The sequence below is a fragment of the Aethalodelphis obliquidens genome, unplaced genomic scaffold (genome assembly GCF_003676395.1).
Source record: "Aethalodelphis obliquidens isolate GAN/ISIS:26980383/991018 unplaced genomic scaffold, ASM367639v1 scaffold20, whole genome shotgun sequence".
In the NCBI taxonomy this organism is placed as follows: Eukaryota; Metazoa; Chordata; class Mammalia; order Artiodactyla; family Delphinidae; genus Aethalodelphis; species Aethalodelphis obliquidens.
This window is the reverse complement of record NW_020837964.1, coordinates 22,717,342-22,725,864: the sequence shown is the minus strand read 5'-3', so window position 1 is coordinate 22,725,864 and position 8,523 is coordinate 22,717,342. Positions and strand designations below refer to the sequence as shown.

Here is an 8,523-nt window from a genome sequence, read left to right as displayed (position 1 = left end):
CATCCATCCATCCATCTCCTATTGGTTCTGTTTCTCTGAACCCCCATAAAGGTATTGTTTATGCAATGCTCATGATATTTGAAACCTCACAAAACCTGCAATCCAAAATAGGAGACCAAGTGACAATCTGACATCATTTTTAGTTTGGTAAATTTAAAATGCTGTTTTGTTTCCAGCCACAGAACCTTAATCTAATTGGCAACGTATGCACATAACTAGTCACTGAAGCCAAAAACATGGAACTGCAGGGTGACGCTGAGGAGAAAGGAGCAGAGGCCTTCTTAGTCTCCTCTGTCCCCAAAGGGCTCCAAACAGCAGTCTGCAGTGACTGACCTACCTGAATACCAAACCCCTTGATACTTTCTCAAAACCAAGAGAAATCTTGATTTCAATTATTTGTACAGTGAAATACTCTCCAGGATGTACTAACCACTTTGGGAAAATGCAGAGATTCTGAAATTTTGAAGATTAGCTTTATTTTCCACTTGGCACAATATGATTTAAGGAGTAGTCAGTATCATCCAAGGTGCCTAGGATCTCAAAGTTCCTGTAGGATGACTTGTTCCCTCCCTAGGCTGTGTTCTTGCTAACCACACACCGATCTCCATCTCTCCTGCAGAGCGGGAACCACTACCTCGAGGAAAAATTGGAATACAGTGTATTTCGATGAATCTTGGACAATGGCACACTATTTCTGGGAGAGAGAATTCCCAAGATTCTTGGAATGTGAGCATGACTTATGTTCCCATTTGAGTTTTGTGTTCAATAGATGGGCTATTTGCCCTTTTGGGGAGATAGTACATTCCCCTTTTCTAATCAGCATTTGTGACTTTTGCCTTATCTACTTTGTAAAGAAATATTTTTCTCCTTCCATTTGCTCTATCAACCAATGACCAATGGCATTTGGGATGAATGGCTTGCCCAGAGATGAAAAATATTAATCCAAAATTATTCCAGAAATTCTGACTTGCAAATAAGAATATCCATAGTGGATGCCTTATTCTTTGTCTTCTTAAGATATGGGACTCTAAATTTCCAGGTCCCCTCTTCCAAGTTGTAACATGAAAAGTTTGAGTTTATAACAAATACATTTTTCTTGAGGATAAGATGGTATTTTCACTAACAGCTTCTGTTAGTTCAGGAATGGTCCACATTTTCAAGATCTCCCAAAGACAGTGGTAATAGAAATTCTGTATTTCTAAGTCCATTGTTAAAATCACCAGTGGATCTGAAGAATCAGATACTTAAGATGAATTTAATTTATTTGATAGCTGCTACTAGAATTTAAATATCAGTTTCAAAACACTTTTAGAAGTAGTAAGTTAGCACACTAGGTGAGCTGATTCCTTTCAGTAACTTTTAAATAAGAATAAAAAGAATCTCAGTATCTTATGGCCTGTGGCTTTGAAAAATGCTTACATCTCATTATTGTACTATTCACTCTCCTTTGCATTTATGAATACTCTAGGAGAAACAGGGCAGAAGTTGGACTTTTAAAAATGTTGATCTCTATTTACATTCAATCTGAATAAGCTTCTATTTAAACAGAGAAAGTAGGTTTCCAATTTTAAAACACTAATGAATAAGAAAAAGGAAGATAATGCTATGTTTATTCTATTTGGTGCTAATGTGGAATGATATTGGAGGTGTTTCTTTGTCATTGTAATCCCAGGAGGCATTTTTTTTTATAAACAATCTCTGCCACCAGTATTCTGTTTGAGATATGATCATTCAATGTCTACAAACAAGTGATAACATTATTATGCATTTCTGTCCCCTTTCATTCTTTGTAAGAGTGACAAATATCCTTTTTCTTAGATCCAATAGCTCAGGCTGGGCACCAGTGGACTCATTACCATGCCATTAATAAGCAGAGGCCTCTTGAGAGTCTAGCTTTTTCAAGCCCCTGTCTTTTATATCTCCTATTGGATTTTCCCAACAAAAGCCTCGCTGGTTGGTATCTCTCTCATTTTACCATTCCCTTTAAAAAATGAAATGATGGAAACAAAGTCCTGAGATTAGACTGGTGATACTGAAATGCTTCTGACAGCCAGGGACAATGCTGCCAAACTGAAATGAAATGCTTACATTATTTATGAACATTAAATGTCACCAATTTCCCCTTCATCAGATAATTTCAGGAGACAGAGCCATTTCTGTGGAGCGTGAGGGAGTATTTGTACATGTGCATTTCCCTCCTCCATTCCCCTCCCCACACCAGCCCTTCCATCTATCACTCCGGCTTTGTGTCAAATTCTCCTCCCTGGGAAGAAAACAGGTTCAACTGATCATGTTTCAAGTTTCACTACAAGTCTCAGATCAGGTCACCTGACAGGGATGTCAAGTGTGTTCTAAACCAAATGGGACCCTCTGCAATGTGAATCATTAGGAAGTCAACTGATTTTTTTTTCTTTTTTAATTGTTTCCCAGGCTTCCTTAGGAAGTCAATTATCAGATGAAAATTAGCAGGAGTTGAAAGGAAAAGACACTATCCCTCTGGCTCCCTGATCTATTTATTGATTGCTGGCTGGAAAGGAGGGACTCAATGAGGGGAATGAACACGATCCATGTCACTGGGATTATCAGTGTGAGAAGTAGATGGAAGCTGGCTACACAAAAGTATTTAATTAGCATTTACAAGGGAGTCTGAGTCTATTCAAAGTTCCAGTAGCTACCAGTGGCTATGTAGTGATGTATGGATTCATTTTATATTATCCAGGCTTTTGTACTCTCATCCACTCAAGTTATTTAATAACCAAGCATCCTATAACAGGGATCTTTTAGGGGAAGTTGTATGTATCATTTGATGTTCTGTCCTTAGGGTTTGAAAGGAATCCTAGAGTTTTAGTTAAACCTTCTAATTATAGATCAGGTGTCTGAGGACCAAAGAGGTTTCCCTAAGGCTGATGTTCTCACACTTCTGGAGAGTAGAAATGGGGCTGTCAACAAAACCTGTCTCTGGTCTCACAATCTTTCAATTCAACTAGAACGTAAAACATCAACAGTTACTCCTTCACCTATTGCACAGGAGGAGAGCTGTGTTTCTACCATCACTGAGAATTATAGACACGTTCCACAGATAGTCATCAAATGCTAGTCTGAATAGGAAGGCCCAAAAACCAGGGGAGCCAATGGTGTAAATCCCAGTCCAAAGGCAGGAGAAGACCTATGTCCCAGTTCCAGAAAGCAGGCAAGAAGGTAACCCTTTCTCTGCTTTTTGTTCTACTCAGGACCTCAGTGAATTAGATGATGCCCACCCACATTAGGGAGGCCAATCTACTTTACTGAATCCAATTAAAATGCTAATCTCATCTAGAAACATCCTCACAGACACATTCAGAAATAATGTTTAATCTGGGGACCCTGTGGCCCAATCAAATTGATACATAAGCCATCACAGCTTTTCACCCTAGTCCTAATACCTCCTCTAGGTCCTAGGCCTCATCTTAGGAAGGCAGTGCCCACATCCTTCATCTTATGTGCCATAGAAATTAAAACATCATAAAGACTATTATGAACAATTATATTGAACAACATATTCAACAATTTAGAAGCAGATAAACTCCTAGAAACATGCAACCTACCAGTATTGAATCAAGAAATAGAAGACCAATAACAAATAAGGATAATGAAACAGTAATCAAAAGCTCCCAACAAAAGAGGCCCAGAACTATATGGTTTCAAAGATGAACTCTACCAAATATTCAAAGAAGAATACCAATCTTTCTTAAGCTCTTCCAAAATACAGAATAAGAGGGAATACTTCCAAACTCATTTTGAGGCCAGCATTACCCTGACACCAAGGACAGACAGACACTACAAGAAAAGAAAAATATGTAACAATATCCCTGATAAACATGGATGCAGAAATCCTCAACAAGGCATTAAAAAACAAATTAAACAGTACATTAAAAGAACTATACACTGTGATCAAGTGGGATTTATCCCTGGAATACAAGGACAGTTCATTATACATATCAAATCAGTGTGTTTCACTGATGAAATGAAGGATAAAAAAATCACATGATTATCTCAACAGGTGCAGAAAAGCATTTGGCCAAATTCAATTCAATACCCTTTCATGATAAAAATGCAACAAACTGGTATAGAAGTAACTTACCTCAATACAATAAAGACCATATATGAAAAGCCCAAAGCTAACATACTCAACAGTAAAAAAAACTGAAAGCTTTTCTCTAAGATCTAGAACAAGGCAAGGATGCTCACTCTTGCAGCTTCTATTCAACACAGTACTGAAATTATTCCATTTAATCCTCATAAAACTCCCAGAGGTAGGTAATATTATTATGTCTATTTTTACAAATAAGTAGAGGAAACAGATAACTAGAATGCCTTTCTTTAGTACATATATCTGGTAGATGTTAGAGGTAGGATTCAATCTCAGGAAATTTTAACTTTTGCACATACAACTTCTCTTCCTACCAAATGAGATAATACTTTTTCAAAAAATCATGATGCCTGGACACAGTAAGTGCTTGATAATTATCAATAATTCAGAAATCACTATCTGTGAGACTCTGTGCAATTCTTCCTATGACGAAGCATTTCAATGAGCCAGCATCTTATCTCTGAAAAAGGCTTTTTTTCCATATAGCAAAACACGTGGGCACTGAGATAACTATATATAATGCCTGTGTGTGTGTGAGAGAGAGAGAGAGAGAGAGAGTTATTTGCCAACAACTAAACCCATCAAGTCTTAAGGTGTGATCTTATCAGTTCTTATAAGCTAAACACCATCAGGCCAGGTCAAGACAAGTGTCTGTCTTGATTCAACCCCAGAGATGAGGCAGGGGTAGGTATGAAACTGACCTGATGTTTCCACAGATATAATTCTTTTATGTGTTCTAGGGGTGAACAGGCTAGCAGTAATATGTTCTGCCTCAGATTGTTTGAATACTACATTCTTCAGCCCTTAGTGGCTTCCTCTACCCCTATACTCAGTGTTGGGCAATGACAAATAATTACATTGCCTTTGGGCCGTCCTCACTACCTCTTGTATCTCACCTCTCTACAGCTGAGCAGAGAGTGAGAGTGATCACACATGGGCATTACAGGCGATACAGCACTAAGCTTCAGAACTAGACTGGAGGTCAATGCCTCATGAACCATGCACTGCTGAGATTTCTTTGTGAGCTGTGAAGAGCTGCAAGACAGACACCTGATTTAGCTCATTTGTACTCATTAATCACAAGAGATGAATGCCTTCTGCCTTGCCGAGTTTCACTTGTATTTGGGAATTAATTAGTGGGTGGTTCACTTAAAATACTAATTTTTATACATTTTTTAATGTCTCCTATATCTTCGGTTTACTGCATGCACTTTGCAATAAGAGATATAGCTCATGCCTAGCCAGTCAGGACTGTTTGTTCATGGATAGGTAAAATGTCCCAAAATGACTAGTGAGATACATTTCTGGGAATTTTGTTAAAGTCGGAAGAAAGAAAACTTTTTTCGCCCACTGAACTGGATGATGTAAAAAGGGAGCAACTGGTGACTGCCTTGCCACCCCATTTGAGAGCCTTATTTGAAAGGGAAGACATAGTAGTGGAAAGTGTGCCCAAAAGATGAGTTCTGAATGGTTCGATTATCTTTATTTTTTCTTTTTTAATCAAACAGTATGAATTTAGGTTTTCTGTTACTTTTAACTAGAAAAATACTGAGTCATATAATCACTATTTCCGTAAGAAATATTTTACTTTGCATATCACCTGTCTTTCTTATACAGTGAGCCACAATCAATTGGAAAATAAATCACAGATATTTAGCACACCTTGTTCCTGATGCTATTTGTTGTCGGGCAGTTTTTTGGATTTTGGAAATGATTTTTTGAGAGCTTCAAATGAGAGGGAATAAAACATTTTTAGTTCCCAACCCAAGGTAGATGTCCATTTGGGGGAAAAAAAAAAAAAAGTACTACTATTAACTATTCTCTCCTCCTATCTGATACTCGTTCAAATGAAGAGACGTACCAAGCAAAGACTACTGGTTTAATGAACTTGATTGGCACCAACCCCTCATACACCATCATTTTTACTACCAACGGTTATATTTTAATCACTTGCTATATTCCAGACACTATGAAAAACACCTTACATATTTTCTCATTGAATCTCCAAAATAACAGATGTGACAAATTCTATTAATATCCATTAGTATTCTACTTTAATGAAAAAAATCTCAGAGCAGCTAAAGACTTTTCCAAAAATCACAAGCTAACAAGTGGTAGGCTGTGAATCTAATTCACCTCTGATTTTACAATACAGAATGCATGCTTATAGCCATCCTTATACAGAGTATACAGAGCTTTTTGACTTGTATTAACTCATTTAAATTACATAAAATCCTTAAGTTGATTCATAGAGAAGAAAGTTATTCATAGCATATTCTCATACAGAATTATTTTCCCCTAATTCTGTGGCCATGTTTTTTATTCTTTTCCCCAGTTCATTCACCTCTTCCTATTCTCTTTAGGTCTAGAAAGGTGAATTTCCCAGGGACATCGAGCTACTTTTCCTCAGGATGCCCAATTCATACTTTATATGTATTACCTACATAAGAGGAGAATTCTTCCCTCCTCTTATTAATAAGTAGATAACTTATGAACCAATGCAAACCATAATGGAACACATTAAATGTAAAACCCATATCCCATGTTCTACTGACAGACACAAACTAAAAAAAAGGAAGGTATACAAACAAGGTCTATCATCATCATTTTATCAATACACACACTGAAGCAAAGAAGGTAAAATGATTGTGATGATTATAGTAAAAACAGCTGTAAAACTCACGCAAAAAGTAGCTTACATGAAACAAGAAAGTTAACTAACCCTGTTTTACTATCAGTTGTATCCCTTTTCCTTTCTACAAGGAAAATAGTCCCTTTGACCACCTCTACTAATATGCTTCATTCCAATCTCTTACCTTCCTTCAGCATATAAAAGAAGGGTAGATCCACAGCTGGGGTGTTCATCAAGACTTCTGCCCAGCACTGGCATCTGTTATGGAAAAGTATATGCATTAGAACCAAATAAATTTGGGTTTTGCTTCCACTTTTATTTTTCATCTTATCCCAAGCATCAAGGACTGCTTTCTAATATGAGAAGAAAATCAATTATATCCCGTTTGTTTAAAAATTATCTAAATTTTACAGTGAGTAGAATAAAAAGATGAGAGATTGATTTCATTATTACCACCAAAACTTCTGCTTTCAATACTAATACACTGTTTTATTTTAAATCTTTATTGTGCTATATCAGGTACAAACTAGTTTTATTTTTTATTAAAACTGGACACATTCTGACTGCTTAATAGGTGTTAACAGAGGACTTACGTAGTAGGAACTCAATAAATAATTACGAAATAAATAGAGAATTCATGTTGTCATACAACTTTTACAAAATTCATATATAGTAAGAAGATTAACTGAAGGGAATTCCCTGGTGGTCCAGTGGTTAGGACCTGGCACTGTCACTGCTGGGGCCCAGGTTCAATCCCTGGTCTGGGTGCTAAGATCCCACAATCCACACTGCATGGCAAAAAAAAAAATTAACTGAAAAGGTTTATTCACATGGGTGGTGAACTTAGTATTGTATTAACAAATGACAGAAGAAAATTACTTAACCCTTTTGGAAATTACTTAACTATTTGTTTCCATTTATTTTATTAAACAGGCAGGGTAAAATTAGAGACGCAAATAAGTTCCAGTCTCCAGTCATTAAATTCATTGTACCTAAAAATAATAATTATTATAATAGTAACTAAACATGCCTGTTAGTAATAAAGTGGTCTCCATTTATGAATTATGTTGTTAGATTTTCTTTCTCAATCTCTGAGATAGGAATGATGAACCAGGTTCTAAGAAGAGATTTGGTGTTTTACACATAATCCTGTGAAAACTGTTGGCATTAGACTTTGACCTAATCTTTTGATTTTAGATTCTCTTGCTTCTTATAACTCTTCAAATGAAGAGAATAGATACAACGAGGGAAATTCTGTTAACAGACAATTACTGAATAAAAAGTGTTCCACAATGGGATACCACACAACAGTGAGGACAAGGAACTACTACTACACACCATATGGGTGAATCTATCAAATTAAGTATTAACCGAAGGAAAGGAAACAACAAAGAGTTTTACCGAACCGGACTCGTTTTGCCCGCTGCGCGGCAAGCCAAAACAGGGAGAGGCCGAGGTGTGCGGCAAAAAGAGGGCTTATTCACAAAGCAGCCAAAACAAGCCAGGAGACAAAACGAAAGAAGAAGAAATCTCAAATTCACCGTCTGGAAGGTAAAAGGCTAGGGGTATTTATGGGCTGAAGAAGCAGCGTGGCCTGACGCGTGAAGAACGCGGGGAACGAGCAAGGTGACTGGATGTAAGGAAAAGGCGCGTTCGTTGTCATTCTGCGCAGGCGTAACTAAGCTACGGGTCGCTGCAGGTTCAAAAAGCGGAGACTCGAGCATGCCCAGTTGGGGGATTGGCGGTCCTATCCAGTCTAAAC

The 8,523-nt window shown here is 37.3% G+C and overlaps 1 non-coding gene across 1 annotated transcript; it reads left to right on the top strand.

The window, feature by feature from the left end:
* Nucleotides 1–7,457: 7,457 nt before the first annotated feature.
* On the top strand, nucleotides 7,458–7,529 carry TRNAD-GUC (transfer RNA aspartic acid (anticodon GUC)). Its single transcript has one exon. It is a non-coding gene; the product is annotated as a tRNA-Asp (tRNA).
* Nucleotides 7,530–8,523: the final 994 nt, after the last annotated feature.